The sequence below is a fragment of the Carlito syrichta genome, unplaced genomic scaffold (assembly GCF_000164805.1).
Source record: "Carlito syrichta isolate Samal-C Ts95f unplaced genomic scaffold, Tarsius_syrichta-2.0.1 Scaffold306975, whole genome shotgun sequence".
NCBI lineage: Eukaryota > Metazoa > Chordata > Mammalia > Primates > Tarsiidae > Carlito > Carlito syrichta.
Window position 1 is genome coordinate 623,561 of NW_007251071.1, and position 6,078 is coordinate 629,638.

Genomic DNA, 6,078 nt, shown 5'->3' on the forward strand with positions numbered 1-6,078 from the left:
TTTTGAGTGGAGTCTCACTCTGTCGCCCAGACTGGAGTGCAGTGGCCACTCCCGGCCACCGCAGCCTCGACCTGCTGGGCTCCGGCGATCCTTCCGCCTCAGCCTTCCAAGTAGCCGGAATTACAGGCACGTGCTACCACGCCCGGCTGATTTTTGTTTTGTTTTATTGAAGATATGAGGTCTCGCTGCCCAGGCGGGTCTCGAACCCGTGGGCTCAGGCAATCCACTCACCTCAGCCTCCCAAAGGTGCGGGATTACAGGCTGAGCCACCGAGCCTGGCTTCAAATCAGTTTTTATAAGTGAATGGAGGAGGAAATCATGTGTCCACTTGCCTCTCTCAAATATGGACAGGTCTGGAAACATCCTGTAGGCAGCTCCAAAAATTTCCTGTAATAGCAAATCAGTGAGAACAATATGTCTGGATCCTATTGGACAGTTCTAAATGATCTGATTATGCAGAAAAATCATATCCAAGGATGTATTTCTAGATAAATCACATTTAAAAAACGAACAAGACAATTTGGGAAAAATTAGATTGAATTAAATATGTAAATGTAATCATTTGTTATACTGTCACTGCACATGCAGAATTATGTAGACCAGACTAATAAAGCTATTGTTTGCAATAATAATTATTACAGATATTACTAATTCCTGCTAATAAATAACCCTTTAGATGTCAGCCAGTCTAATGCACTGTGCTCAAAAGGATGTAACAGCATCATGTTCATAGCTCAGCATTGTCTCTATAGAATGTATAAAATGTCTTAGCTAATACCAAGTGAATCTTCAACATTCTGATGAGAAAAAAATGGCACCATATAAAAAATACCATCTGCTCAACTACCTATTTTAATTTAGCTTACTATATTAACTAAAGATTAGCCTCTAGGTTGGTGTCCCACTTGTTAGATGAAATGCAGAACCAAGGAAGAAGAAATAAAGATGTGAGTCATGGCCTCCTGTAGCGCCTCCTGGCTGCTTCCTTCCATGTACAAGTTCACCAGGACCCAGTCCTGATCTCCGCCAGCCAGACCCAGAAGGAGGGCAATAACCCATTTCATTGTCTGTTGGGGTCTAGAATGATTTCTACAAGTACAGATCCCACAGGTCTAGAGGGAAATTTGGAAATGAGTTGCTCACAGAGTTGCAAAACATCTCTGCCCCATGAAGAATTGGACCAGCCTAAAGAATGTCAACTCCAATGAACAAAGCAAAATATAAACCCTTCCCCAATAGTAAATATAATTACTATAGTTACTGTCACTTTACTCGGTGAGACATTATGCTAAACGCTGTGTATATCTTACTTAATTCCTCACTACCAATTAATAGGGGGCATTCTTATTTCCATTTTATAGATGAAGAAACAAAAATTTGCAGAGGATTTCATGACTTGCTTAAAATTACCCAACCGGAAAGCAGTGGTGCTAACCAGCATTCCAAACCAGATCCACCTGATTTCCCAGCCCTGGTCTGTGCCATCCCCTGGAGGATAAAGCCTGCATCTTGGTCTTTTGGCATTTGATCCCTGACCTGAACCCCAAACTGCTCGGCAAAAAATTTGAAGCCTTACCCAGTTCTAACCAGCCCTGCTCTGGAAAGAAGTGTACTGTAAGATAGTTGCAGAGGAATGGGTTTTGGAAACAAAATAATCAGGAGATGTTGCAAAGAAAATTCCCCTCTTGGAGATTCCCGTTATATAGTAGCGACTTAAAGGCTCGGGGGTCTTGTGTTAGAGAAACACTAACTTCTTGTTTCCTACACTGATTTGAATATAGAACCTTTTTTGTTCCATAGCATCTATTAATAACCCTTGAAATTTGTATTCTACAAAACACATCTTCAGAAATGGTGACTTAGAATGTTTCCTGGGCTCTTTTTGGACATCTGCTGCTATATTCCAATAGTTCTTGTTCTTGTATCTTTTGGGTTATCTCACTGCTAGAACCAAGCTGGATTTTGCTGCATCTTTTTGGCCACAAGGCCTGTTCTCTCTAAAAGGGCCAATTCCCAGATCCAAATGCATCCAGATCCCATATCCTCCTCTACCCCTATGACTCCATGTTGCTGAGGTCCCAATCAGGACAAGAATAAATCCATCTAAGTTACAACCAACACAGACACCGAGATAAAAAAGAGGAAGATTATAGGAACCAAGGAAAACAGAATATAAAAGGGAAAAAGTTATTCAACTTGCCTGTTTGAAAACACAGCCACCATTTTCTTTGTGACATATGATAATGTGCAGAATCTGTTTACACACTTTCCTGTTGTTAAACTATTCCCAAAAAAACTTGGCAAATGAAATTTTTTTTTTTTTTTTGAGTTGGAGTCTCACTCTGTCACCCAGACTGGAGTGCAGTGGCACGCTCCCGGCCATTGCTGCCTCACCCTTCTGGGCTCCGGCGATCCTTCCACCTCAGCCTTCCAAGTAGCCGGAACTACAGGCGAGCGCTACCAAGCCCGGCTAATTTTTGATTTTATTGTAGAGACGAGGTCTCACCAAGTTGCCCAGGTGAGTCTCGAACCCGCGGGCTCAGGCAATCCACTCACCTCAGCCTCCCAAACACTGGGATTACAGGCTGAGCCACAGAGCCCAGACGCAAATGATATTTTTGTCTATAGAAGAACTACAAGCTCAAAGTGAGAAAAATTTTAGTTTCCCACAACTGGAATGTTGTTCAATGAAACAAGCTCTATCATTCAGTTACCTGAAGCATTAACTTTATGTAGAGGTAATAATTAGCTCATTGATTCATTCAATTAATATTTATTGAGCACCCAATAAATACCAGGCTTTGTTCTATGTACTTAAACAATACTGTGTGTTAGAAATATTGTGTGTTCGTATGTTTATTGCAACATTGTTCACAACAGCAAGAACATGGAACTAACCATGCTGCCCAGCAAAAGAGGACTAGATTTTTAAAATGTGGTACATATACACGATGGAATATTACGCAGACATAACGAAGAACAAAATCATGAACTTTGCAGCAACCTGGATGGACTTAGAGTCTATAATACTGAGTGATCTTTCACAGAAACAAAAGAACAGAGTATCACATGTTCTCACTCATAACTGGACCTTGAACAACTATCATAATACTATAAGAAAGGAATTGAAGCCGGGCTCGGTGACTCAGTCTGTAATTCCGCGCCTTTGGGAGGCTGAGGTGAGTGGATTGCCCGAGCCCGCGGGTTCGAGACCCGCCTGGGCAGCGAGACCTTATCTCTACAATAAATCAAAAAATCAGCCGGGCGTGGTAGTGCATGCCTGTAATTCCAGCTACTTGGAAGGCTGTGGCGGAAGGATCGCCGGAGCCCAGCAGGTCAAGGCTACGGTGGCTGGGAGCGGCCACTGCACTCCAGTCTGGGTGACCCAGTGCAACTCGAACTCAAAAAAAAAAAAAAGAATGAATTGAGAGTAGTGGAAACTGGGAGACGGGGGGCAGGGAGGTGGGATTGGCAGTAGTAGGAATCTGCCTGGGGGAGGTGGGGCACACCCCATAAACAAGGGTACCTGCACAATGAATGTTTGTTTACCTAATCCTGAATTGTACCCCACAATTTTAAAATAAAAAATTTAAAGGTGGAAAAAAAAAGAAATATTGTGTGTTAGAAGGTGATAATTGCTGTGGTAAAAACGGGGTAGAAAAGCTGATCAGGCATAATCTTCTTTAGGGAAAGGGTATAAATTGCACTGTTACAGTGGTGAGACTAGAGAATGTGAAATGTGAGCAAAGATTTGAAGGAGTTAAGGAACTGAATAACTGTTGTATTTTTATAGCCACAACTTTCTTCTTCACCTCTTTGCCATTCTCTTCTTCCTCCTGTTCTTTTTTCCCTACACTTACTTCATTTTTAAGTCAGTATTTTAAAATACACATTATTTTTCAAAACACGGGTATTAAAACAATTTAGAAAAGCATAAATAAGAAAGCAAAAGTGACTTGAAGATTTACCATGCATTGCAGTTTTGGTGAAAATCACACTATATATCTCTGTGCATATGAATACATATACTTGCACTGTTTTGAAAATGGCCTGATATACCACTCTATAACCTGCTTTTTCCACTAAATAATATGTTTTGATGTCATTTTATGGCCTTTTAAAACCTATATTCTCATCACATGTTTTGAAAAATCACAATGATATAAACATACATATATTTAAAAATCTTACTCCCATTTTTGTGCCTATCTACCCTATTTTCCTCCATAAAAGCAGAGTTTCTCATATATCCTCCAACATTACTTTGTATAAATACAGCAAATAAAGCTTTATGTTATTTCCCCCTCTTCTTACACAATCAGTTACATACCATATACTGTTCTATACTTTGCTTTTTCTCTGAGTTCTAGGAAGATCTTTCTCATATTAGCAATAGGAATCCTTTTCAGATTCAAGCATTTGTTATGAGAATGGATCATAGTTTATCTAACTGCTTCACTATTGATGGTTATGTGGTTTCAGTCAGTCTTAAAAATAAGGTGACAAGAACTTATAAATAGAATATATCTGAGACCAAGTTTAAAAAAAGGATGCTAAATGTTTTCCTTGAAATTATAATTAAAGTCAACGGGAAAAAAAATGACTGATTTATCTATCACTGCTTTAAGTATTGAGGGTCCCTAAGCAAATAGTTATGAATAAGAAGACATGTTCATTTCATGTTAATTTCCCATATTATAAGCAGCAGAAATTTGTAACAAAACGTATTTGGCCGGGCTCGGTGGCTCAGCCTGTAATCCCGCGCCTTTGGGAGGCTGAGGTAAGTGGATTGCCTGAGCCTGCGGGTTCGAGACCTGCGTGGGCAACTTGGTGAGACCTCATCTCCACAATAAATCAAAAAATTAGCTGGGCGTGGTAGCGCGCACCTGTAGTTCCCGCTCCTTGGAAGGCTGAAGCGGAAGGATCGCCGAAGCCCAGCAGGCTGAGGCTGCGGGGGCCGGGAGCGGCCATGGCACTCCAGTCTGGGCGACCGAGTGAGACTCCAACTCAAAAAAACAAACCAAAAACAAAAACCAAAAAACAAACAAACAACCGTATTTAAACTAATACCTCATGGGTTTATTCTGGTTACAGATATTTTGTAAGCATCTCTCCGGTCAACATATAATGTATATCTATTTCAAGTGGTAAAATTAGTGTAAAATTCTATATCACATATTTCTATTGCAATGTTTTTTTTGGTTGATTTTTTTTTGAGTTGGAGTCTCACTCTGTCGCCCAGACTGGAGTGCAGTGGCTGCTCCCGGCCACCGCAACCTCGACCTGCTGGGCTCCGACGATCCTTCCACTCAGCCTTCCGAGGAGCCGGAATTACAGGCATGCGCTACCATGCCCGGCTGATTTTTTGATTTATTGTAGAGATGAGGTCTCGCTGCCCGGGCGGGTCTCGAACCTGTGGGCTCAGGCAGTTCACTCACCTCAACCTCCCAAAACCGCGAGATTACAGGCTGAGCCACCGAGCCCGGCTAGGATCTTGGTTTTTAAAATTTAATAGTGGGACAACACATTTTTTGTAGACAAACCATTGGTCCTTACAAAGATAAAAGTAGAAAATACATACATAGAAAAATATCACTCTCATTCACAATCTCAGTTTTTTCTACAAAGAAACCAGATCTGGGGAGATTAATATGTCACCAAATAATGTCCCCCCCCAAAAAAAAAGGAGAAATTAAGAATCACACCTCCAATTTTGTACCCCAATGTTATACTACATATAATAGCTCCCTATTGGCAGAAATATATTATCATTTACTGCCAAATATCATCACTTGCCGCGATATACTTTATAGAATAATACTGTTTTATTTTATTTACTTATTTATTTTTTGAGTTGGAGTTTCACTCCATGGCCCAGACTGGAGTGCAGTGACCGCTCCCGGACACCGCAGCCTCAACCGGCTGGGCTCCGGCAATCCTTCCACCTCAGCCTTCCGGGTAGCCGGAATTACAGGCATGCACTAGCACGCCGGGCTGACTTTTTGATTTATTGTAGAGATGAGGTCTCGCTGCCCAGGCGGGTCTCGAACCCGCAGGCTCAGGCAATCCACTCACCTC